Genomic DNA, 27,694 nt, shown 5'->3' with positions numbered 1-27,694 from the left:
GTGAATGTCCCTGACTTGGTAAATTGGAGAGTTTTGGGGTGATGGGGAATACTGTTTTCAGCTTGCTCTCAAATGGTAAACAAGACTAATGATAATGGAAGTAGAATATATTACGTGTATATATCTGTAAATGCCTATGTGAGTATGTGTGTATAAACACACACATGTATGTATGAAAATATATGTATATGATGTAAATGTATGCACATTTTTGACATACATACAGAGAGATGGAGAGAGCAGGAGGGAGGGAGGTAGAGCGATGGAGCAAATACAGTGAAATGTTAACAGCAAGAAATCTGGGTGAAGGGAATATGGATGCCCTTTGAATTGTACTTCATGTTTGAAATTATTTCATAAAAATTTAAAGAAGAATTAATATTAATAAAAGTCCTCCGGACGTTTGTCTTTATTTGTCTTTAATCAACAACATTCATTCTTTCATTCATTCAGCAAGCATTTATTAAGTATATGGTTTGTGTAAAGCACTTTAGGAGATACCCAAGTGAATAAGATAGTTCTCTGCCCTTAGGGAATGTATAGTCTATGAGAGGTGATAAAACATATCCATAACCACTACACAAAACAACGTGAAAAATATTAAAAGAGAAGGGCAGTAAGTATGGTATGAATTTATTTTTTTTCTATATGACTTTATATTACACAAAGGGCAATTCTAAATTACACAGAGAGAAAGCTTATTTGAAGGATTTTATCTGCCTCAAAGGATAGGAAAAGTTTTACAGAGAGAGCATGGTGTAAGTGGTTATTCTTGTCAGTGTAAATAGTATCTATCTCTAAAGAAACCTGAGGAACCTAAGCCAAAAATAGTGACAAAGCTCAAATCTCTTCTGTAGCAAGCTCAGAGGTAGTCCTGCGTCCTGAGCTTGAATACTTCTAGGGGCAGAGAAATCACTACCCTACCTGAGGCAGCTCATTCTGTCATCAGACAGATTTATCCCTAAGGAAAAACTTCCTTCTTCTTTTTTTTTTCTTTAAAGATTTTATTTATTTATTTGACAGAGACACAGCGAGAGAGGGAACACAAGCAGGGGGAAGTGGGAGCGGGAGAAGCAGGCTTCCCGTGGAGCAGGGAGCCTGACGTGGGGCTCAATGTGGGGCTCCATCCCAGGACCCCGGGATCATGACCCAAGCCGAAGGCAGATGCCCAACAACTGAGCCACCCAGGTGCCCCAAAACTTCCTTATTCTAAACCAAAGTCTGTCTACATATTTCTCACCCAATCCTGTTGGTCCTACATCTTCCATTTGGGGCTATAAAGAACAAAGCTGACCCCTGTTCTTCTTCTGTATGATGGTTCTCTGCATATTTTAAAATAGCTGAATCCTCTTTTCTCCAAACTAAATATCATAAATCCTCATTTTTTTGAGTCTCCTCATGTTCTCATTCATAATTCTCTGAACATGTACAGACTTTCATATATCTTTCTTAAAGTGTGATGAGTTCAACATTCTTCATGTCATGGGCCCAGGATTCAAGAATGGTGGGACAGTATTTTATCAAGTGGACTGGCTCCTGCTTTTCAGACAGGTATGTGTCCACTAATAGACCCTGAGACATTTTTGCTTTGAAGAAAGACCATAGCATGCTGCAGATTCACACAGAGCTTACAGATAACTAAAAGCTCTCTGCTTGGGCTGTCTTCCATATTATTATTGGGTACTTGGCTTTTTAGGACCCAGTGTGGACCTTACTCTATTACGTGGATTTTCTTAGCATTCAACAAGCACTCTAGTTTGTGGAGATCCTTTTGGGTCCCAACTTGACATCCAAAGTGTTTTATATCCCTCCCGGCTTTATATCATTTTTAATTGTAATGAGATTAATTGCTATGTGGTTACTATTAAAATTTAATTATAATAATTACTGTAAAAATAAATTAGAAAATGATTTATGTTAAGAGATAAATCATGAAAGATATTAAAATACAGAATTATGAACATGAATGAAAAGATCTGGGAGTGTATGATGAGAAATAGAGAGAGAAAGAGAACACATGGAAGAGAGAATCACAAACTAAGCAATTGGTAAAGGACAGGGGACAGGAATTCTACCCATGTGTCAAAAGCAATCACTCCAGAGAGAGGCACAGCCGTAACTACCCCTGAATCCTAAGGTAGTTAATAACAAGAGCTATTTTACACTGATTCCACTTGATAAGATACTTAGACATACCATCCAAAATTGGGGTGCCTGAGCTATTGTAAATAAGGCCTTAAATCTGGTGCCTAAAAATTTCAGTGATTCTTCCACCACCTAAAGACAGACTCCATATATGGCAGACAGTACGCTCTACATCTGGCCCAGGCCTTACGTCTTGCCACCCTTCTCTGCCTGGAAAAACTGAGTGTATATACACTAGACTCCAAATGTAAGAAGTGACTTACGGTTCCCAGAACAGATCAAACTCTGCTTGCCTCCACACCTTTGCCCATGTTGGCACCCTTCCCTCCTTCGCTTGAGAAAACCTTGGCTCAAGGCTTAGTTATGGCATCATTTATTTTCAAAATATCTATGTTCCCTCCCCTCAATCTTCATTTATTTGCCATGTCTATCTATTCCACACATATGACTGATGGAGGATTTCTTTTATTAAATTATAATTATCTCTTTGTGTTTCTTTAAAAGCCCCTGCAGGAAGGCCAACAGAGTATCTGGCATATAGTAGATGTTCAACTGATGTGCACTGAATGATTGAGGGGGAAAAACCCACAGAATATCAGCCTGGAATCAGGTTTTGTATGAGTTAGGAGTCTTGGTTGCCAGTAGGAGACACCAACTCAAGTTAGTTTAACCATAATAAAGTGGGAAGGGGAGGTAGAGAAGTGTCTCTCAGAGATTCCAGGAAAGGAAGGGAGCAAGACCCCTGGAAGATCTGAAGCCAGGAACTGACAAAGCAATAGGATATTTTCATTCTCTTTTATGCTTGCTTTTTGCAGATCATTGACTTTTGCATTCCCGTAACAGTTCCTGCCATTTACATCTGCTCTTTACATCTGGGAGTTCCATCTGCATGTCATGACTAACTCACGATCTCTCTGTTCCACTTCAAATGTCTGGGAAGGAAATTTGATTGACCCAGGTTGTATTGGGTATCGCTCATTATCCAGTTGGTCAGGATCAGGAAGGAGGGGGCAGCATTGTGCAAATATGGCTGCTGGTGAGTAGTCCACCTGTGTGTTCAAGTAGGTGAGGGCATTCTCAGAGAAGGGGGTGGTGTACACCCAAACACAGGCCAACAGGTCTGCCAAAGAATGCAGTGAATTGCTGCAAGGAGGGGAGGTTGGGTTAATAAGCTTGGATTTTATAGACAGGGATTCTCTGGGGTTTTCATGTTGAAGTATCAACAAAAGTTGACTCTTTTTCTTTCTTTTTTAACAATGGTTGGTCTAGGGCTAACCTATCTCAAGCATCCACTAACTCAGGTTGTTATGAATTATGTTTAGAGGAGTCTAGAGTACAAAGGTGTGTGCAAGTGGGAGGAACATCTTGGAGTGAAACTTTGTGAGGAAATCTGCATTTTATGTCCACTGGTGATTTGTTTTGTAATTTTCCCCTAGTGTTTTATATTATAAAAGACTCAACTAATTTTTTGATAGTATATTTCAAGAATAGTGAGCAACTGATTTTGCTGGAGCATAGAGTATGTGGAGGGAGTGACAGAATATAAAAGTTCCAAAGTTAGTCTAGAGAGCTTAGTTAAGAATCTTCAGTTTATTTGAAAGAAATTCGGAAGTGTTGAACATTGTGGATTGGGGAAATGGCATGATTGGAACTAGGTTCTAAGATCACTGTGATAGGGGTACAGAGAATGAAACGAATTAGATGATGAGTTAGGAGGCTGTTGTATTTGGGCAGAAAATGATAAACAAACAAACAACTCTGTGCCTACATTGTAGGAGAAGAAACAGAAGCAAAGGGATGACAAATACAACCTATTTGAGTCAAGATAAATTTCAGAATTTATGCAAATGAGGACCTTTCCCCCCATAGGTTCGCGGACTTCCTAAAGCCCACTCATGACCCTACGTTACGAGCCTCTGGATTTGAGGTTTGTACCTTTTAATCCCCTTTATCTATTTCACCCATCCCCTCGCCGACCTCTCCTTTAGGAGGCACTGGAAGTAAAGTAAAACAGTACGAAGAGTTTTGAAACAGATCGGATGTGGAGGTGAGTGAGTCTGAGTCAAAGATGATGGGACAGGTTCAAGCCTTGATGACCAGAAAAAGCATGTTGTCAGAAACAGAAACTGGAAAGAAACTGGAAATCAAATAGACAAGCAAGAATAACCATGTGGGTTGGGGCGCAGAAGACGCCATGTCTGGTTTAAACACTTCGCCTGAGATTCTTATGGGACAGCCATGCAGACATGGGGTGGACACCTGTATTTGTTTGAACATCTACTATTTTCCAGGTAGTGGATGTATTTTAACTCACTGAAGGGTCACTCAAACCCTAGGAGAAAGCATTTCCTTCATTTTACACATGAAGCCTCGGAAGCTCTGAGACTTCGTAAACAGGTCCTTCAGTACATTAAACAGCAGGGGGACTTGGGATCTCAGCGTGCTGGACCACAGACCCATTTCCTCTACTGTCCCAGAGTGCCTCCCTGCAGGTGGCTGCAAAGACCAGGCTGGGGCTTAAAAGTGCCATTCTAGCGAGCGCCACATGGCTTAGAGCAGAAGTGAGGTGTTCTGCAAATGTTTTTTGTGTTTGTCTGGCCTCCACATGGAGGTTAAGGGTAGACTTGGCATCATAAATTTCCTTTGCCTCCTTCCACAGCACCTCCTACGGTTCTAGACACAGAAGAAGCCTCACTGAATACTCAGATTGATCAGTGATTCTGATCCCTGGTGATAATTGCACAGCATCTTCACTTTGAGGTTGTAATCCTCATGAATCATTCATCTGGAGGCCTCCCTCTGCTTGGGTCTAGTGGCAGGTATAACATAGGAGGGGAAGTTGATGATGTTGAAATAGTAGCCAAGTAACTGGTTTCATTCTCCACCCTTACCACCTCCCAGCCTCTGAACCTGTGTCCTTTTCCTCATGGGAATGCTGAGGAACAGTGCCTGGCCATGCTTGCTAGAGGCTTTCAGAATCCCTAAGTCATGTTGTCAGTGCTCCCACCACACATCCTCACCAATCCTTCCTGCACTATTCAGTAAACACTCCAGCCATGACTGAGCTACCTTGTAACATTTGACCAACTCAAGTTTGCTCAACTCTTGCTACTGTCCAGAAGCAATGGGGTGGCTACTCACTCCCTGAGACAGGGAATGCAAGAAGTGATTTGCAGAGATCATCAGACACACGAGAGAGTTACTGAGACCTGAGCATGCTTTTTAGGAATAAAAGCAATTTAAAATTGTAAGCTAGACTAATTTTTCCCCCATGGTTTCCTAAAGAGCATAATGCTACCAGTAATAAGAGCTACCATTTAATTGTCTTCTCTACTATTTTGGGAGCTTGCTAGTGCTTTAAATATGTTGATCTGTTTAAGATAAAAATCGGTTTCCTCGGGAAAATGTCTGGGTTACTCTAAAGTCTACGCAACAAAGCATAGAGGGATGCAAAGGGGATGCGATAGGAAACCACCTGCACAGCTTAGAGATGGAGCTGCTCCGAGGTCCCTGGATCCACACATCCCTGAAACCCTTTATGTTATGGGGACTCAGGGCCCCCTACTAACCATATCATGTTTCTGTCTTGTTTACTATTATATCCCTGTACCTGAAATATAATAGGTGCTCAAAAATATATATTGAATGGAGAAACAAATGAATCATTGAATGAAGGATTCCATGCAAGGTCTTTCATATATAGCAAACATGGAAGGGATCCTAAGCTACTGCTCTGAGCAATAAGGAAAAGAAACATTTGCTCAAGTATGGCATGCTATTCATCTTTCACATCCTGTAGCCCATCATTAAGGAGTGTCTGTTTTTAAATAGTAAATGTCTCTCTACTAGCAAAGGCATATTCAGCTCTTGGCACTCATTGAGAATATAGAGAGATTCCGGTTATCAAATCCCTTTCTGCCCAGACAGCTAGCTGAGGCAAGACTACAGTCGGAGAGTTGAAGGGGGAGAGGGGGAGATAAGCCTGCGATTCTAGGATTCAGAGAAGAACCAGGGACAGAGGCTCTGCCTGAATGTTTCTACCTCTATTCCCTAACCTCGGGCCCCAAGCTGTAGCTGGTTTGGGGGAGAATCCAGAAGCCCAGAGGCCACGAACTGGCCCTCAAGAGGAAGCGCTGAAAACATAACCCTGAACTGTTCCACTGCTGAGAAACCTCAGGGCATGCAGGGTTGAGCCAAAAGGAGCTTCTGCCAAGAGCACTGTCATAGCAGCAGGATGCAGCCACCGGGGGTCCACTGAGGAGAGAATGGCTAAGCACATTTTACTCTAGAGATATCCATCCTCTTTGTAACCTAGCAGACTAGAGAAAATTGGAGATGATTGATCAGCTGCAATTCTCCTCCCTGATAAAAGACAATGACAATTATCTGCTGAATAAGTGAGCGAGGCCAGGGAAAGGAAGATCATATATATAATGGCTCCTTTGCAATTCTGCTCATATTCCAATATCTTTAGAGGGTAGCAAAAAAAAAAAAAAAATAGGCAGAGGCTACAAATACCTAAGGCAGACATGGCTCACAGCTCACCAAATTTTCATTTTCTTCTTGTCCTTGGCCCATAAACAAACTAAATATCTTCGCTCTCTTGCACTGGTTCTCACTAGAATAATCGCAACAGAATATGGATGGAAGGGAAATATGTCAATTCAGGGCCAAGGTATTATGGGAAGCAGATGTGCTTTCTCCATACTCTTTCCCATTTGTATTCAGCCAGTGGGGAATGGCAAAGCCCTGGAGGATGGCAGAGCCATGATATGGAAGAAGTGCTGGTTCTTGAATTACCACACGGAGAAAGCCGGGTGCTGACCAGAAATACTGACCTTGGACTGTTTGAATGAACAAGAAATAGATTTTGTTGTATGGAGCCACTATGCAATCTGGGTCTGTTTGTTACAACAGCCTGGCTCATCTTAACCTAATACATGGCCCAAAATGCATCCCCCAGACTTATGACAAGAGATGATTGAGCAAAGTTCAGGAGGAAGACAAGATCCCTGGGTGAGGAAGGCCCAGCCTCTATGATTACAATTAACAAGATCACACATGCTATGGAAGAGAGTCATCATTGAAAACATTTTCTGAAGTAATCTCTCCCCTTCCCAGGAGTGACTTACAGACTTCTGGCTGGTGTCACTGGAGTGCTGGGAGAGTGCAATGAACATCTAAGAGTGGGTGTGATGAAATTTACCAAAGCATAATTGCTCAAGGATGAGCTGGAAAACTGGTGTCTAAGTCTACAAACCTGCGATTCAGACCCAAGAGTTTAAATGGAGAGCAAAAACATGGGGAATGTTAGCAGGGCCAAACCTAAATCTTGCTGCCCACCTCACTGCCTCTAGCTTCTTGTTTATATGGTGGAGAAAAGAGGATATTATATCAGAAAAATTCATGCTAGCTCTATCTCAACTTCCAGTCCCTTACTGTAAATTAGGTAGAGGTGTCAAATTCCTTTAAGTATCCAAAATGATCAAATTCTACTTATAAAACCCAGAAAGTAATTTGCCTTGGGTTTTGGAACATGGTGTCAAGAGATGGGCTTCCGGGAATTAGCAAAGCTATAATGACAAAATTATTATAATATCACTGAAGGGTTGTTCCCAACTTTGGATTCCCAAGATCATAATAAATCCTTAAAGTATGAATGGAGATGGGGGGCTAATGAACTATTTTCAGAATTTTAGAAAGCTCTAATAGAATCAATATATTTATCAGAGATCATGTTGCAGTGACTATTTAAAGCACTTAGGTTCTTTGACTTGACCAGAAATATATCATCTAGCATGACAGCAATGCTTATTATCTTATGTTGATCAGAAACTCTGATCAACCATTTTAGATGTGTTAAATTAAAATATGCTAGAAAACATTAATTATTATTACACTAAACGTTTTGTAGCATGGTACATATTATTAAAAGACTAATAACAAAAAGGCCTTTTGTTGAGAAAAAGGTTAATCAGATTCAAAAGCCAGGATAGGATTAAGGCATTCAGCCCTTTAGACCCAAAGGAAATAAATGAATTTCTTCAGTCTACCCTGCACACCTCAACATATCTGTATTTTTTTATTGGCATTCTAAGAAAATTTGTAAAAAAAACCTACCAAGGTGTAGATATCAGGAGGGAAGGGGGGAGGGGTTCAGGGAAAGAGAAAGATAGATATATCTATATCATCTCTACCTATGATTATATATACCCATGTAATAATAGGAGATAGAACTATTATAGGTGTGCTGTTCTCCCACTGTGGGAATAAATGAAGACCACACAATGGAGAACAATTAGGCTATTTCTTCAGACCATGCTACATAGCAAAGAATTCAGCCACCATCACTCACATTTGGCAGAGACTCAAAGGCAGGCAGAGGAATGGAAAGCTTTACAGTAGAAAAGGGGAGGATTTCAGGTCTGTTCTGATTGGAGGTTGTTAATATAAGGAAGGTGGAGGTGGACTCACTAGATGCAGGGCATCCTGTGTGATGGGTCTGGGAAGCTTATTTGGCTTTCTCTTGCTGGTCCTCCTGAATTGGAAGCAGGCAGTGGAGGGACAAAAATTAGGGATGTTGGCAGTCACTGACTAAGTCCTAAATTTTCTGGAACGACTGCTGCAGAGACTGACTGCAGTTTGGCTTCTTGCACTGGTTGCTGCAGAGGCTGAAGATCAGAGATGTATTATCATATGTGATCTGGTCATTGTTTATTTGTATGTAATCACCCTTTTCCCTCTGACACACATTCTATGACCCAGGTTTAGGCCAGGGCTTTCACTTTTTTCTCCACTTTCTACCAACTCCTATTTCTTTTTTTTTTCTTTATTGAGGGATAATTGGCATATGATAAATTATACTTATTTAAATGTTACAATTAGGTAAGTTTTTTTTATTATGTTATGTTAATCACCATACATTACATCATTAGTTTTTGATGTAGTGTTCCATGATTCATTGTTTGCATAGAACACCCAGTGCTCCATGCAGTACGTGCCCTCTTTAATACCCATCACCAGGCTAACCCATCCCCCACCCACCTCCACTCTAGAACCCTCCGTTTCTTTCTCAGAGTCCATAGCCTCTCATGGTTTGTCTCCCCCTCCGATTCCCCCCTCTTCATGTTTCCCTTCCTGCTATCTTCTTCTTCTTCTTCTTTTTTTTTTTTAACATATAAAGTATTATTTGTTTCAGAGGTACAGGTCTGTGATTCAACAGTCTTACACAATTCACAGCGCTCACAAACTCCTGTTTCTACCGACTCCCCATTTTTTGCCATCAGCCTTTTAAATGCAATTCCCCCAACCTGGATAGTCCTGTACCTTTAACTGATATTAAACACTACCCTCACCCCCATGGGCAGCTTAAGCCCCATTGCCAGTCATTAAGTTTTCTTGGCTAATGTTTGCTTTCTTGCTAATGTTTGCTAAAATTTTACTTTTCTCTATATTCCTGCTGCATTTAGAATTTGTGCCACATCATTAAACACTTGATTATAAAATGTTTTTAATTGATTTTCATTAATTTGTGCATATTAATCTTATCTCCCCAACCAGATTATAAATTGAAGGCTGGTATTACAGCTTATACGTTCTCTTTTACTTTATGATACTTTGCAGTGTTACATGTCGTAAATACTCGGAAGATAGCTGTTAATTAAATACAATCTATATATACTATTCAATCGAAGGGATAAAAGAAAGTGACTCGTCATTCTATCTATTACAATTCCAGGTGCTAATTTCAGCCTCAATCACCCCAATTTTCTTAGAACCGGGGGATACTGTACACTAAAGTTCAAGGAACATTTTCTAGCATCAAGTGAAAAGGAGGAAAGACTCTAGTGATTTTTTTCAACTTCTAAACCCTGTATAGCAGTGAACCTTCCAAACAATTCATGAGATATATATTGGATTTTTCAACAAGAAGGATATAGGGTGCTAGGGAGGCAAGAAAAAATAAAAGTCATTTGGCTCCCTGAACACGTAGTAGAAGAAATGAGAACTCATGTGACAAGCTTTATGAGTATGGATATTTTTCTAATGAGAGTTCTCTACCTATTTCTGAGAGCACTTCAGATAAATTAAGAATAGCAGCTAGGAAAGAATCAAAGAGGAGAAGCTGTAAATATTTTTTTGTCCAAAACCAAAGCAAGGATATATATGCTCCATGTTTGGTGTGTGGACAATCCAGCTGTGTCTATGCATGAGACTATTCACTAAGGCAGTCTTTCTAGCTGGGGCGAGCACCAGTGGTGTGCTGGAGCGGCTCATATCAGCTCATGAGAGCCAATTGTGGGATTTTTCAGAAATTTTGCTAGCCAGTTAAATCACTGATAGCCTAGACTCAGCCATGTTGGGAATACACTACAGAAATTAGCAAACTGTACAAATCAGGGTTTTTCTTTTTCCAGCACACTAGTGGCAGACAGCAGGGTCATCCATCTCCCTTTCCAGAGAGCACCATCAGGGAGGTGGAGGAAAATGGGTGACCTGACAAATTCTGCATTTTCTACCTTCCACGAAGAGTCCCCTAGAGTCAAAAGTATACAATGTTAGAGCTAGATGAGATCTTAGAAGAACTGAAGTCTGGAAATGAGAGGTAGATTGCCCAAGATCATGTAGCTGGCCGGATCAAATAGAAAGTCTGAAGAATCACCCAATTTTCTTACCCTCACCCATTACTTTCTGGAAATGAATATAGTGTCTGATTATTCAGGATGGTATATTTTCCTCCCTCCTTCCTCTCACATCAAGGAAAGCTCCCGCTGGTAAGACCAGATCACTCTCTTGTGTCAGAGCCCAGCTCATAAAATGCTATTAAGTGAATTACTGATGACCTAATTCCCAGCTGCAGGACACATTCCATTAGAGGCAGGCTGGCTGCCAAGTAGTGTCAGCAATGGCTGGATGGCAGGAGTGATTGAAACCATCCTGCCTTGGGTGGCTGGGCCTCGGAGAGTGCAGTTCGTGGTGGGGAGGGGGTGCTCCTATTCCCCAGCATTAGTCCTAGGTCTCTTTCTGGGAACTGAATTCATCGGCTTCAAAGAGAACTTTCTTGAAATAACAAGGCTCACTATTACAGAGGCAACTAAAGCTAGTGCTTCCTTCCCCATCATACATGTTGAGAACATCAGAAGATTTAAGTGCTATCATCCATAGCACCAAGTTCTGTAAATTTTTTTTTCTGTCCACATCATTATTTCCTTCTTGTTTGTCTTTATTGTCAGGCTGTCCATCCTCCTATTTCTATACGTTTCATTTTCATAAAGCACAGTGAGTTCCTAGTTGGTGATATGGTGGAGAAGAGTAGGAATAATATGGTCTATTTATTTTTAATTGACTTCAGTACTCCACAAATAAGGACTGGGAAAGTATTTGAGGGAAAAAATATATCATAAATCAAAATTAGATAAGTCCCATGTGGGTCATTTTTTTAATTTTAATTTTATTATGTTATGTTAGTCACCATACAATACATCATTAGTTTTTGATGTGGTGATCCACAATCCATTGTTTTCATACAACACCCAGTGCTCCATGCAGTACGTGCCCTCCTTAATACCCATCCCTGGGCTAACCAGTCCCCCATGTGGGTCATTTTATAGCTGCTACTTTCTGCTCACAGAATGGGTACAAAGGTTAAATAACATAAAGCACTTTGTAAGCTGTAACGCAAAAATCTAAATGCAAAAATGTTGTTAGAAGTTCAAGGAAAAATGGGAAAGTATTTAAATTTCAAAGAAATTTTGGATTCAGTCAGCCTTTACAAGTGTCAGAAAGGATGTAGCAGTACTAACAGCAGACCCAGAGTCAAGACACCTGGGTGCTAACGTCGGCTTCATCTCTAATCAACTCCGATATTAGACAAGTCACTCATCTCCTCCTGACTCCTGTTTTCCCACCTGTGAAATAGAAAACCAGACTGGAAATCACCAGATCTTTTGCAGCTCTGAAATTTCTATCTTTACATCAAGATGAGAATAAAGTGGAAGAGCCTAATTTGCTCATTAAGTGCTTAAGACATCCTGTTCTATTTAGTCTTTCCCCTACATCTCTTGTTTTTCTACTTCTTTTCCATCTTCTTCATCTTTCTAGTTTTTATGTCTCATTTTCTTCTTTATGATTTTATTTTGTCTCCACTGTCTCTGCTTCCATCTAATTAGTGGTGTCAACTGGGCACTTCCTAAATTACCAAGCTCTTTTCTAGGAACTGTCAGACCATATTGACTACCACTACCAGTACGTTTGACTGTGTTTGGATAAATGAGGTGCCCATGTGTCTGGGGGTGTTTATTTGAAGTTGAGAAGCCAGAAGGTTTTATTCAATTATCCAGAAGCTTGGCAGATGGCCTTAAAGTAAACTAGGAGTCCAGAGATTCTGAGGCAAACCATGTGCCTGAGAATGAAAAATTAATAAGAATGAAATTAAGTAGATTCTTGGCATTCTGTGCTTTTATATTTTTTCATCTAAAAATTACTAATATTCTACTATATTGCCAAAACTCCAGTGAGATGTTTTTATTATAGATATGTTCCTTCACCAACTGAGAGCAAGACCTAGAAAACAAGCCCTTAGTAACCAACATCTCAATGACACAGAAACTATGACTAGTTTGAGCACATATGGCTTGCTTTCTCTCTTGCTTCTAAGAAATAATTGCCCCTTTTTAATCCCTTTACCTCCTGATATCTTCCATGCAAAGACTTAAAGCCACCAATTAGCCTTTGGCTTCCTTGTCCTTTAATTTACTCCTGAATTTTTCCTAATTTTGGAATGAAAACTACAAGGCTCATGACTGTACAATAAGCACTCCACTCAGGCCATAAGTGATAGGTATTTCAAAAATTTCTCCAGCATTTGTGATGCTGTCACTCATCTCTTCATTGTTACATTCCAGGAGTCTGAAAAGGAGCCCCGACTGGCACCAACACCTGCTACATTTCAGTCCCATCTCAACTAGACAAGTTTCTCAATGCCCTTCAAGCTCATATAGTTCTTACTCAGCCTGAACCCATATACTTTTTCAAGCATTCTTTCTCACAATTCTAGCCTCTGGGTCTATTTTAAAATGAAACCATTAAACCTTGAAATTCTAATACCAAAATATTGTGGTTTAGTGAGTGGTAAAAATGGAATAGAGGCCAAGCAAAGCTAAGACCAATACAAAGTCCCTTATAAATCGCAGCAATAGAAATAACTCATCAGAGAGGGAAAAAAAATGGAAAGCCAGTTCACCATGCCACTTGACAGACCGTTTTACCAAATTGGCATTCTATATCAGGCCATTTGTAAAACTTCTTTTTCTATTGTTCTGTTTCTATTATAAAAGGCCAGACCTCAGAGGGATCTCGTACAAACTATTCTTTTCTTTCCTGTATTATAATTAATTTCACCTTTCTTGGATTTCCCATGGTATTGATTACCTGCTGCTTGTCACCATTGGTCATTTGTGAATGTATCTGCCTCCCCAATCAGAGCATATGCACCTTGAAGGCAAAGAGAATTTCACTCCTTTTGCACACACTTGGCTCATAGTAGATCTCAGAAAGTGTTTATTAAATTGAACTGGTTTCTCTTTGTAAGAGCAGCAGGCACTCTGATGGCTTATAATGGCTTTTTCTTTTTTCAAAGACTTCCTTTTTTGGAGCACACTCCATGTGACCCACAGTTATCTAGGGCAGTAAGTAATGTTCAAGTGATTATAGCAGAAAGCTGAGATTCCACCAGCGCTCTGGGAGTTGCAGCCAGAGATTTTAAAGAAGCCGCATAGTCCTTTCATAGAGGTTTCTGCCATCGATCCCCTCTGAGGATTCATCACTCAGCCACATTTAACATTCACTAGGTCAGACCTTTATTAAAGCTGACATCATCTGAACCCTCGTGCAATTCAATCTTAGCATAGATTCTGCCCAACTACCACCTCCTCCTCCCCTTCCTCCCCCAACCTTTTGCTCGGGATTCAGCCAATAAATAGCAGGTAATCCAGAGCCCAAAGCTTTCATTTAGTGACATTATGGGGGAAAAGGTGGAGAGTGAAAGAGGTGCGCCCCTCCTACACCAGCAGCCAAGCTACAAGACTTGAGACTCTGGGACCAGTGAAGTCTCTCTTGCTTCCTGGAAATGAAACTGAGCAGAGTTATCAGCTGGGAGTCCCCCTACAAGGAAAACGGGTTCGCAGTTGTCTGCGTAATTCTGTCCCTTACAAACTTCTGAAATCAGAAATGAGTCTTTAGAAGATATTCTTATGCTTGAAATAAGCACCCCTCTTTCCTCCTGGTGCCTTCTTTTTGATTTCTGAGAGCGCCAGGTGACTGCGTCCCGGGATTTTTCTATTCCTGTTTGAGTCCTTGAACACTCACAGGCTCACCTCCACCGTCCTCGCTACTCCGGCTTCCTCCCCTCCTCGTTTACTATCCCTTCCCCCACTTTCCCTCATTTAAATACAAATGCTCGGGTTTCCCGCAGCCCTGGAGTAGACCAGACTTCACGTCACGTAGGGTCTCCATGGAAACAAGGAGGGCGTCGTGGTCTCCTGCAGCCCCAGTACCCGATTCCGGGCAGAGGCGTGGCAGGGTCTGGGTGTGCTATGAGGAGACCTGGAAAGTATGAATGTGAACCTGATGAGGAATAAACTGCATTCAGACAGAGAATGTGTAAAATGAGGTAGCGAGGGAATCTCTCCCACTTCTTCAGGGAAAGAAAATAACCATCATGACAAGTGTTCACAAAGAGACTGGAGCGGACATCCAAGAAAACTGGATTGGGTCTGAGAAGATCTGGAAGTAACAGAGTTGGGGACAGCTGCAACAGGGTAATCTGTGACAGTCCAAGAGTGGATCTGATGATGTGTATTCTTATTTTTTTTTAAGGTTTTATTTCTTTATGAGAGAGAAAGAGAGAACACAAACAGGGAGGAGGGGCAGAGGGAGAGGGAGATGCAGACACACACCCCCACCCCCCAAACCCCCCACCCCTGCTGAGCAGGGAGCCCTATGCTGGACTTGATCCCAGGACCCCAGGATCAAGGCAGACGCTTAACTGACTATGCCACCCAGGTGCCCCCAATGATGTGTATTCTTAGAGAAGTGGTTGGAATGATGCACAAGAGATGGTGGTGGTTATTCTGTCCATAGCTTCACATCTCATATAAAGTCTTAGAGAAAACTGGACCTTCAGAGTAGTTGTATCTTGCTGGATTTCTATTTCCTTTCTTCTTGTTTGATATAACACATCCCGATTCTCCTTTGGTTCTTTTCCTTATCATATTAAGGATCACTGTACTACAGCTGACCCTTAAACATGGGTTTGAACTGTGTGGGTCCACTTACACATGGGTTTTTACAGTACAGCACTGTAATTTATTTTCTCTTCCTTATTGTAAGAATACAGTATATAATGCATATGCTAAATATGTGTCAATTGACCATTTACACTATTGGTAAGGCTTCTGTTCAATAGTAGGCTATAAGTAGTTAAGTTATACTTATATATGGGGGAGTCAAAAGTTATATGCAGAGTTTTGACTGTGCAGGGGGCAGTGCCCTAACCCTCAAGTCATTCAAGGATCAGCTGTAGTTTTCTATGTGCTGTAATGAATCACGACAAATTTGTTGGCTTAAAACAACATAAATTCATTAGCTTAACAGTTCTGGACTTCAGAAGTCTCATGGGACTAAAACCAAGATGTTGGTAGTGCTTCGTTCCTTCTGGAGGCTCTAAAGGGAGAATCAGTTCCTGCTTTGTCCAGCTCTTAGAAGCTGCCCTCATTCCTTGGCTCAAAGCCCTGTTTCCTCATCAAAACCAGCAACAGCATCACTCCCACCTGAGTGGTCGTAACTCCTCTGGCCCTGACCCTTCTGCCTCCTTCTTTTAACCCTTGTGATTACATGAGGGCCACTTGGATAAGTCAGGATAATCTCTTGTCTCAAGATCCTTAATTTAATTACACCTGCAAAGTCCCTTTTACTATATAAGGTAATATATTCACAGGTCTGGGGGATTAGGATGTGAATGTCTTTTTTGGGGGGGGAGAACAATATTGTGCTTACTACAAACCGCATGTCTTTTCTATCATAAAAATGATGATATTTTTTCAACCTTTTGTCCTCTTAAATTATCACCCAATTTGTCTGTGTCCTATAACAGCCAAGTTTTTGTTTTGTTTTGTTTTTTTTACAAAAATTAGCCCAACTCACTATCTCTGTTTCCTCCCCTACTATTTACTTAGCCCTCCACTACAAAAGGCTTCTGTTCTCTTCGTGATACAAAAACTGCCCCATCTAAGTTCAAAATTACCTTCAAATTGCCGCTTTCATTTGATATTTACCAGTCTTAATTCTACTTGTCAGCAGCCTTTGACTTTGTTGAACATTTTCTTCTTTGTGAGACTCTGTCTACCCTTGGGTTTTGAGACAGCACGCCTCCTTTTTCCTCCTTTCTCTTCCTGACTCTCTGACTTCCTCTACTCAGTCCTTTTTGTGGACTTCTCATCACCTGACTGTCCTTAAACCCTAGAATGTTTTCCAGAGTCTTGCTATTCAAAATGTGGTCTGCAAACCTGCAGAATCAATATCACCTCGCAGCTTGTTCAAAATGATGAATATCGGGCTCACCCCAGACTTACTGAATCAAAACCGAAGATCCCCACGTGACTACACAACACTAAAACTTGAGAAACACCAGTCTAGAATTTTGTATTTAATCCCTTAATATACTGCCTGGAAGATCTGATGAATGACTTAGTTTCTAGCCACAAGTTCCAAATTTACATCATCAGCATAAATCACTCTTTGTATATGGAGCTATCCATCAGATATCTTTCTCTAGATGTTCCACAGGCACTGCAAACTCACCCCATTCACAAAGAACTCATCATCTCCAACCCCCATGTTCCCTGTTTCGGTGAACAAATTCTTCACCCAAGTACCCAAGCCAGAACATAAACCTCATCATTTCCTCATCTCCACATTCACACTGTCCTCTTGTCACGTCACTTCTCGGAAATATCTTCTCACATCTCCAAGTCCGACCACTGGTACAGGTCACAATCGTATCATCCGTTATTTCTTAGCTAGCGTCCCCGTCGGCAATCATAGCAGAGTACCAGAGCCCATGTACCATGACTGCCCACTCCCAGTGTTTGAAGGCTTTCCGAAACACACACACACACACACACACACACACACACACACACACACGACTTGATCAAAGCAGTATCTTGTTTTAACTCCCCTCCCCCATCATATGCAGAATAATATCTTAATTCTTTAGCACAATGACATAGGTCCTCTTAATTTGGCCTTTTTCTTTCTCACCAGCGCCCCCTACCCACACACGGATTCTTCACCATACACATCATTTGCGCCACATACCTTCCTGCTTCTTTAGCTTGTGTAATCCCTGCTGCTTACACACTCACCCCAACATTTCACAATTGAGAAATTCATACCAAATCCTTTGAAACTGAGCTGAGCCACCATTAACTTCTTCCCTGACTCTAGTCTCTTCTCACCCCCAGCAGAAATGGGGTATTTGCTCCTTTATACATACTTATGCTTCTTTATACATACATACATATATATATATATATATATATATATATATATATATATATATATACACTTCTTATCTGGTGATTATAACACTTACCACAATGTTTTGAAACTGTAACTGCTTGTTTATATTGAAAACTTCCTGAGATGGTGTCTTTTTTCTCATTACCTATCTCCATATCCTTACCAGTTAGCATGCTCCTTAGCACATCTTAGGCATTCAATAAATGTTTAATAAATTAATGAATCAAATAGACAGTGGAATAGTTGATCAACTGATCAAACAGCAGCCCCCAGGCCTCAGATTACAGTGGCATGAAAATAGGGATGCCTGGACACACTCAGCCCACTCAGTGCTCCACCAGCAACTTTAATTGGAAGGAATCCTCAAGGCAGTGCTTTTATTAGTGTCCAGATACTCAAATAAACACCATGGTGTAATAATACTTTCTCTGGTTTTTAGATTATCTCCTAAATTAGCTGGCAGGCTAAAAGACTTAAATATAAATCTGACTGCTGCAACATGATTAGAATTCAGCTGCTTGGCTTTACATGGAAAAATGATTGTTTGAAATATAAGAGTGTGGTTGATTAATAGTTACATATTTTTAAGAAATTGGTGGGTTTCTTCTATTTGGGCGTCCTAGCCACTGGATGTCTTGTCACATTCAGTAGGAATGTGCTGCTTGCTGCATAAATAGAGCCCATCACTATGGCTATCTGTCTGGAGCAGGCGTACACCCCTAGTCCACGAAGCCACCATAGTATCTGCCGGGACTTACTAAGAAAGGGATCCTTCCTCCCGCAGTTGGACAAGGAAGGTCATGGTTTCTGTGGGGAGCTTCAGGCTGCCATGGCAACTCCCAGTCTCTTCTCCACATTCTATTTGTGCTACTTTACTAGGGGAGGTGGAAAGCTGTAATCTTTTCTCCTTTTCTCTCCCCTCGCCTCCCTTTTCTTCTCCACTGGGTCTAGGATGGACAGAGGTTAGCATTAAATCCTGCTTATGATTTTCTACACCTTGTGAGACGTGTGCAAGCCCTACTGATAGAGACAAAAAACACCAGGGTTCTACTTCTTTCTCTGGAACTACACTGTTAACTCTTAATCAAAACAACATACAGTCCTAGCCAGGCCTCCTCTATTCTCCATAAAGTCAAAATGCAGAGTGGGAGGAAAGGGAGTCAAGGTAAGGTAGCGAGAAACTAACTGGGCAAAAACCAGCTACAAAGATGAGCTGATGGTATGCGTGATCCATTTCAATTCAGAATTGCTGGAGTTGTAGAAGGTCCTAGGGCACGGGTTCTTAAACATGTCTGCACACTACACACATGCAGGGGGCTTTTAGAGACATAGAGGCCCTGCCACAGACTGAACTAGAACCAAACAAGGATGACTGTGTGGTCAGCCTCAGGGAAAACCAGAGGAGAACATTAAAATAAGAAGCCTGAAACAAAATTTTATGAGGGATGAAAACCAAATCAAGGACTTTTTATAGGAGCAAAAGGCTGGTAGGAAAAGCTAAAGTAGGGTATCAGGACAGAGAAAAAAGGAATGGATGGTTGCATCAATCCAGTAAAATCCAGGTCTAAAAGCCAGAAGTAAAATAAAAGTAGATGAGGCCCCCAAATCAGGTAAGGATAGAAATATTGGTATTTTACCTACCCCTTGCCTCAGTCCTTAGGCTTGGTTGCCCCCCCCCCGCCTTTGGACTGGGTACCTTTCTCTGCTTCTGCAGAGTTTTAAATTGTATTCTACCATTTACTACTTTCTGAACTATGATTTGCCTGTTTACATGTTTAAATCCCAAAAGCTTAGTACTTCCTTGCAAAGAATTGGTGTTCAAAATATTGTTTTGAATGAGGTACTCAAGAACCAATGTTTATAGTGCTATAATTGTCAGGGTTAGGCAGTCAAAAGCATTCACTGAGGACACATTCCCAACCCTGTCCCTGATAAGTACAGATGAGATGCCTCCATACATTCTTTTTTTTTCTATGTTGAAATGGTTATTTTATTTTATTTTATTTTATTTTATTATGTTATGTTAACCACCATACGTTACATCATTAGTTTTTGATGTAGTGTTCCATGATTCATTGTTTGCGTGTAACACCCAGTGCTCCATGCAGTACGTGCCCTCCTTAATACCCATCACCGGGCTAACCCATCCCCCCACCCGCCTCCATACATTCTTAATAAAACCAATGCATCTACTTCTGGGGGACATCAACTAAAACTGGGTTGCTGTTTTGGAGGCCCGAAGTCAATATTGGCTTTCTTCCATTCTGTCGAGAGGCTCAGTAGTAACTAGAGTATAAATGGGTTGATAATTCTGTAACAAAAATACATAATTCTTTCCCCCATTTTCAATTCATTCAGTCCCTCAACTGACCTTTTACAAAAGTGAGGAATTACATTAAATTTTGGGGGATACAATGATAATGTGTTTGTGTGTGTTGTGGGTGTATTGTGTGTGTGGTTTTTTTTAAAGGATTTTATTTATTTGAGAGAGAAAGAGAGCAGGAGCGTGAGAGCACAAGGAGGGGGTTGCAGGACAGAGCGGGAGGGAGAAGCAGGCTCCCCGCTGGGCAGTACCTGAGCCAAGGGTGGATGCTTAACTGACTGAGCCACCCAGACACCAGATGGGTATATTGTTTCAACACCATTTTTAAAGGAAATGGGAACTTACGTAATACATAAAAACATGTATACTTACAGATATTAATTTATGATAAATTACATATCATAATTTAAATTTTAATTATATAGAAGGTGGTATATATCAAGAACTGTGAAGGGCCCACGGTTTTGCCCAACTTGAAAGCTAAAAAATTACCTGCCATAGTTTTACGGATGTTGGCAGAAGACATGAGACTTCTGGGTGAGAGATAAAAGATTTTATTCTCACAGCACATCAGTCGGAATGAGATTCATGTTTGTGCCAGTTCCCTTGCCCTCTTAAGACTCCCAACGGTGACACAGGTGGGCATAGAAGAATGCTGTGAAGTGACAGGTGGTGTTTTTTGTTTGTTTGTTTTGTTTTGTTTTTCACAGCTGAGGAACCCTGAGCTTAGGCAACTCCAATCTTTTATAGTGGGCTACAAGCAAACCCATCCAACATTTACCCTGGAGGAAGACATTATCTTTATAAACCTACCCTCTTCTCTGGAGCAAGACACTATCTTGATTTTCCAAGGCCGCTTGCTATATACATCCTTGAAAAGATAGTCTAGAACAAAAAGTTGTCAGTGCTTCTGCTCACAGAATGTGCAGAAACATAAAGGATTTGTGGAGGACTGTCTCCTAACAGTATAACGGTATAGGTGAGTGTGAAGATGGATATATAAGGAGGAGGGAGATAGAAAGGAGGAGTAAATTGACAAAAGTAGATACCAAAAAGTAAAGCTGGCACTGCTCGGATAAGAAATCCTAGGTCTAATTAAGAACAGAGGCTAGAGAAAAGCATGTAGAAAGGTTGACATACACTTGAATCATGGAGAGAGAATAACTCAAAAGATTTGAGTGAGAAATAGGGACTCTAAGAAGCTTCTTAGGGAATAGGTCATTGGAAAGACCATCTTCAGGTTGCAGTGCCAGCTTGAAAGGACCATGTTTCTTCCAAAATCATGTTGCTAAGAAACAGTACCTAGCAAATCTGGGAGTAAAATAGGCTAAAGATAAAAAAGAAAAGCCAAGTTTTCTCTGTAGCTATTACAAAGGTACACACTAAAGCTACCCCCACTCTACTTGTAATGCTTTGACTTACCATAGATGCGAGTGGTGTATGTTTACCAGTGTCCGACTTTTTGAAGTCTCAAGCTGGTTCCTCTTAATCCTACCCGGTTTGAGGATCTGGTATCTTTCCCCTCTCCCTTATCATAGCTCCACCATTTCAGGGGCTAATGAGTGGCTGAGGAGGTTATTGAAAGGGGAAGGGGTTTGGCACATTTAGGGTCGTTACTTACAGCTATAACAAACAACCCAAAAACCTTATAGGGGTTTATCCCAATAAATGTCATCTCTCATTCACAAAATCCATACCTAATGTTCCTTAACAGGTGGTATATTAATTAGCTTTCCTGTATCCACAAACAACCCCAAAATCTCAGTGGCTTACAACAGGCAACATTATATGTTGGTGGCTGCAGGTTGGCTACAGATTCTGTGTCTCTGTTTAAATCCATCTGGCTCTGCTCCCTATGTCTTTTTATTCCCCAATCCAAGCTAAAGAAGAAATCTCTGTGTGGTATGTACCATTTTCATGGCAGGAGGCAGAAGCAGAGAAAAAAAAATCTGGCAGAATCTCATAGTGCTTCCTAAAGCTTCTGGAAGGTGGTAGCATAAATCATGTATGCGCTCATTCCTTTACCTCAAGTTTAATCACACAGCTGAGCTTAACAGCAATAGGTGGGATTCTTATAGGGAAGTGAATATATCTGTGAACAATAATATAATTAACGATGAGTAGTTTTCTTGGGAAATTTTTCTTCAAACTGTCCCTAGGGATCTTTCCTCCGCGTTGTGTTAGCACCATTGTTTGGGGTGTCTGTGAGATGGAAAGGAAAGTAGCTGGCAGGAAACCTGCTAGAAAGCAATATTTAAGAGGTGTGTGTATGGAGGAAGGGAGGTTTCTAAACCAAAAACAGGTTCAAAAAAAGATATCCAGGGAGGGAAGAGGTATAGGTCAAAGGCATGGCTTAGCATGTGCTAACTGTGATCATGGTGCCCTGTGGGTTGGGTCATTCAGGACACTCAGAGAAATCTTCCTGAAAATGGGGCGGGGAAGAGTCACCAACAGTTTGTTTTTCTGTCCCAACAGTTGATTGTCTGCCCCAGGCAAGGATGAGTAGGCAGAATCCCTTTCTTCTGTCCCAGCCACCAGCGGGAACGCTTGGCTGGCTGTGTGTCTGAAGCCCAGCGCTTTGGTTCCCTCAATGACTGGGGCAGGTCCACAGATTTCCTTCACTCTGTAATCATGAGTAGTTCTTAAATGAACTTTTATCTTTGTATTTACTACATGGCCTGAGTGCACAGGGGAAGTAGAAAAGAAAGGAAATGCAGTAAGGGAATTAGCCACAGGATCATCTTTGTTGAAGAAAGAACTTCCTCTTTATCTTTGGGTAGAGACAACAGAAAATTTCAGACGGAGAGCAAGTAATGAGCAGAATGCATGTGGGGGAACCATCAGACTTTAGAGATTACTCTCGCCCTTGCCTGGAGTCCTACTTCCCCATTTATCACTCAGGTAAGTAAGGGGGCTGTGTAGCTAGAGTTAAGATTCAAATATGCAACAGGACATTGAGGAAATCCTTTGCTCACCAGCATCCCTGTTGTATGTGTCCCCTAGTCCCTCTCCAACTTCTAAACCCCCTACAGTGCAGATATGCAGAGATTCATTATTTGTCTATTTATTTGTTTAATAACCTCGCTTCAACATCCAGCTTTAAATTGAGAGTTGAAAGCTGTTTAAATTGCCCCATTATTCTAGTTAAATCCCAGAGCTTTCGGGAACTATGGGGAAGGCTGCATGCACTTGAACCTGGCACTTTAGTTGAAATTACATGTATGCATCAATGGCAAAAAGAATGCCACAATGCCTAAAAGCATTGCTCATCATGTCCCTTCACTTCTTTATACCTTCTCTCCAAAAACTTGCTCTGTTGATTCCTTGGCTATTTAAATATCATTACTATTCAAGCCACATGTGAGTTTTTGACGTTCTGAATGACAGTTTGCTTGCAAACCCCAAAAGGGAGGGAGATGTGAAGAAGATGCTCCTCAGGGTGACAGTACATGGGAGGACATGGTTTGTGAGACACTATGAGTCATTTTTGTAAAAGGTTTGGAAGCAGCAGCTACATCTCTACTGCAAGGGATAAACTTCCATGCCTCAGGGGATTTATAGAATGACATCCAACATCCAAATGGCTCATGAGGAATGAGTGTTGTGTTTGGTAGGCCGCCTTAGAAGTAGATCATATAAGGACCCAGACCTTACCCGTTTGGGGGCACCACCCTCCTCTAGAGGCTCAGATTCCTCTCCACACAGGTTGTGAGCGAGGAAAGACCCAGCGATGGATTACGACGTGGGCCCGGGAAAATGGCATCAACCACTTCTGCCCGTATTCCTTTGGCCAGAACTCAGCACACGACCCCACCTACCCAATGGTAGTGGTGGTGGTGGGGTGTTGGGTAATGTAATGCAGCGGAATGCTTAGAAAGGACAGGAATTTAGTGAACAACCAGTCAGTGTTTGTAACTGGCTAGTCCTAAAATTAAGACTGCAACAAAGCGTTCTCACTTTGGATCCTCAGTATTCACAAATTATTGACAAATTCTTTCTTTCCTTCTGTCTTTCTGGGTGATGCTACTGCCCGAGAATCTTCTGCAGTGCGTAGAAATTGCAAGGGGCAGGCCTCCTTCCCACCCATTCACCTCTCTGTCAGCCCTCCAGCCCACATGATAAAGATATTGCTGGTGGCAGTGCAGTGTTGTGAAGGGTGGGTGGGGAGCTCTTATAAAATACTGCATGCTACACTGATTTTTTAGCATTACCACTGTCCACTTTTCCAGCTTCTTCCACATCCACAGTATTTTAGAGTTAATTTCTTCCTGTTTTCTTAGACTATGGCCTGAGCTTTTTTTAAACACTAGTGCCCACCCTCAAAGTTTCCTGCCACTCATCCTATGGGCTTGACTGCATGCCAATTGAGGATATGAAACAGACTTAAAAATAGTACTCTGTCCCCACCCATAAGTTTCAAAAGAATAGGTATAGGGATATTCTTATGTGAGATAAAATTGGTGCCTATCCTCTGCCCTCAGCTTCCTCTTCATTTCTAATTGCTTCCTTCCTCCCACTGTTTTCCAGACTATCTGAATTGTATCAGTCCAAGGCATATGGGAAAGTGGGTACCACCGGATGGCTATTGTCAGTTAGGAAATAGCTACCATCCAAATACTGTTTGCTAATGATCATATTTAATGTGATAAAATGGATGTGAATATTAAGTTTGAACCATCTCGGCACCATCTCAGATTTAAAAAAAAAAACAGACATGAGAACTGACAGCTTTGCATAAACCTCTTTCTTTCTATTTTCTGTAATTCTGACATATTCACATTACGCTAAATAAGAGTGAACACCACCATCCGCCCACTCACCAGGCGTTCACTTTATATATAGCTATAGATATTCAATGCAAAACAAAGCAAAAAAGGATTCATGTAACATAGATTTGTGCTGGGGTTTTGAGCAGAGCAGAGGCTAACATTTTTATATTTAATTTTCAGTCCTGGCCTTGGTTCTACAATATGTTCTTGGTTAAGGCACTATACATCCTTGTCCTTCAGCTTCTTGTTTATTCATGCATTCACTCATGCATTCAGTATTTTTTATGTACTCTCTGAATACCTGGAACTATGCTAGGTTCTGGGGATACAGAGTAGAATGATGTATTTGTTGCATAAGGGGTTCAAAGTCTCATGGCGTTGCTATTATAGAAGTATATAATAATAAATCTTATATCTGGGGGAGGAGAGAGTGAGAAAAGGCTCTATAGCCCTGGATGGTTCTTGAAAGATGAGGTATTATCCACATAGAAGACTTTACCTTAGGTACCCTTATATGGAGCACTGACCATAGGCCAGCACTGTCTGGGGGAACCACAAATATGATGGGAGCTAAGGCTACAGAAATTGTTAGGGTTTAGATTTAGAAGGGCTTCTATCGCATGCATGGATTTGGGCCTTCTGCTCTGAAGACTTTGTGAGTAGAGAGTCACAAGATCAGTGCCTCAGAACTACTCTCCTACTCACCACGATGGTGGGGAACACAAAAGGATGACAGGGTTTGAGAGGTTATGCCACTATTTGGCAACACTTTTATTTATTCGCTCTCAGGTCCTTAGCTTCATACATGAGGTATTTCTGGGCCTTTTTCAAATGGTCGGGGTCATTCAGATCTATTTGTGTTCTCACCCTGAACACATTCCACATTTCAGTCATGGTGAGAGAAAACATTGCTTTTGGCTTATAACTGTACTCTCCATTTCTTACCACTCCCTGGGTCTTGGGAAGTCCCTGAAATCAAAGCTCATGGAGCTTAATTTGAAGGTTCTGAGAGGTTCGACTCTTAAAAGGAGGTAAGGTATCACAGCATATGCCTTGGATTTTCTGTAGGCGTCAAAGCTCAGAATGTGAACAGAAAGACATGGAAGCTCCTTAAGTTTGTGTTCTTCCAAGAGTGTGGGCCTAGCACTTTGAACAGGTTATATGTGGTTCCAGTTCACAGTGAGACTCCCTGCTTACTTTCCAGGTCTGGCCACAACTCACTGACCCCAACCACTGACCACTGAAACTCTTATTTCAAAAAAATTCTGGTCTAACAGTTACCTACTTCTGGCCCCAGTCCCCCCACCCTGACCAATGTTTATCAGAGTTGGGGAGAGGATTCTGTTTTTATCAGGCTTAGTTAAAATGGAAAGTTCACTGAGAAACGCCAGTCCACACTGATCTCAAGTGTATCTAATTAACACCACCCATGTTTAAAGCTCCTTCGCAGGTGTTCTCTGAACCAGGCCTCTAGCATCAGAGAACCCCTCTTGCTAACCTCAGAGAACTTCAAGAGGGTGACTGGCCCAGCTCTCCAGTTCTCTTCTTGTCCAAAGACTTGCTCAAGAAGGCTTAGGCATTCAGAACAAAGATTAAAGTGTTAATCAGTTTGGGGATGCCAGTGAGCTCAACACAGGGTCAAGATGGGAGCCTCTGAGACATCCCACTTGCCTGCAGCATTTCCTGGGCTCATGAATTGGGTGTTTTTGAAGAATCATAGTGGTGTTCCCTGTTTAGGGTTCACATGCTTCCTTACTAGCACTAGACTAGCACTAGAAAAGCGCTCCCCACCCCCAAACCTGTGTCAATAATAATTTCCTTTAGATACAAGAGAAACATTTCCTTAAGAGTGGTGGGTACATGTTCCTTCTAATTGAAAATAGGACCCTTCCCCCCAACTCTATTTGTGTATTTGTTATGTCATCCAATGGATCCAGAGCTCTCCCTTTAGAAATGAGGTGATTCTTTTTTTTTTTTTTAAAGAAATCTGGATCAAGAAGGATAGATTTGTGGATCACGTTTCATGGCCCTCTTGGGGAAAACAATGAGGGTCAACAGACTGGAGCATCTTAAAAAATAACATCAGAATCGCTACCCTGCTGGTGTATTAGCCATGAAAAAACTTTCATCTTCCGTGGTTCTCATTCAGCTCTTCTGGTGCCTTCTATCTTAATCATGGATTACAGGTTACTCTGCCATGCCAAACACTTCGGAAGGGTTTCTTTCTGACTTCCTAAATCACTCTGTTGGTGATAGAGGGCCATCTAGAATTAAATAAAAGTGATGTGGGGAAAAATGCTTGGGTCTACTCTGTGTGTGCCATTATGTCTGTGATGTAACCTAAGCTGCGGCCAGACTCACATCTTAACACCATCACAAATGGCGCCACCTGTGACGACATTATCCTGCCCCTCCTGATCCAGCTCAGACTACTCACAGCCGCCCCCATGCTAAAGCTCCTGGCAACCTCCCAGACTGGTGTCCTGTGGGCTGCTCTTGGAGTTACAGCTGTCCTCGAAATTTGCAAAAAGTTCTTGATGCAGGGCACCTGGGTGGCTCAGTCAGTTAAGTGTCTGCCTTCAGCTCAGGTCATGATCCCAGGGTCCTGGGATTGAGCCCCGCATCGAGTTCCCTGCTCAGCCAGGTGTCTTCTTCTCCCTCTCCCTCTGCCCCTCCTCCCAGCTTGTATTCATGCTCTCTCTCTCTCTCTCTCTCAATCAATCAATCAATCTTTTTTTTTTAAAAGTTCTTGGTGCAAATGAAGAGATGGATCTACTCTTTTAAAGACCAGACAACTGAAGAGCTCAGGTCCCAGATGTAGGCAACCTGAAAGTCCCTCTCGCAGGAAGACAGCAACTAACTGCAAAGAATTCTA

At 41.5% G+C, this 27,694-nt stretch overlaps 1 long non-coding RNA gene across 1 annotated transcript; it reads left to right on the top strand.

Annotated features, from left to right (window-relative positions):
• Positions 1 to 14,728: 14,728 nt before the first annotated feature.
• LOC141374222 (uncharacterized) lies at positions 14,729 to 26,962 on the top strand. The gene is made up of 3 exons (XR_012380983.1): positions 14,729 to 14,963; positions 22,831 to 22,951; positions 26,803 to 26,962. It is a non-coding gene; the product is annotated as an uncharacterized lncRNA (long non-coding RNA).
• The last annotated feature ends 732 nt before the right edge of the window (positions 26,963 to 27,694 follow it).

Source organism: Callorhinus ursinus, unplaced genomic scaffold, assembly GCF_003265705.2.
Source record: "Callorhinus ursinus isolate GAN/ISIS: 27379988/994484 unplaced genomic scaffold, GSC_fseal_2.0 scaffold1, whole genome shotgun sequence".
In the NCBI taxonomy this organism is placed as follows: Eukaryota; Metazoa; Chordata; class Mammalia; order Carnivora; family Otariidae; genus Callorhinus; species Callorhinus ursinus.
This window is presented reverse-complemented; position numbering and strand designations above follow the sequence as displayed.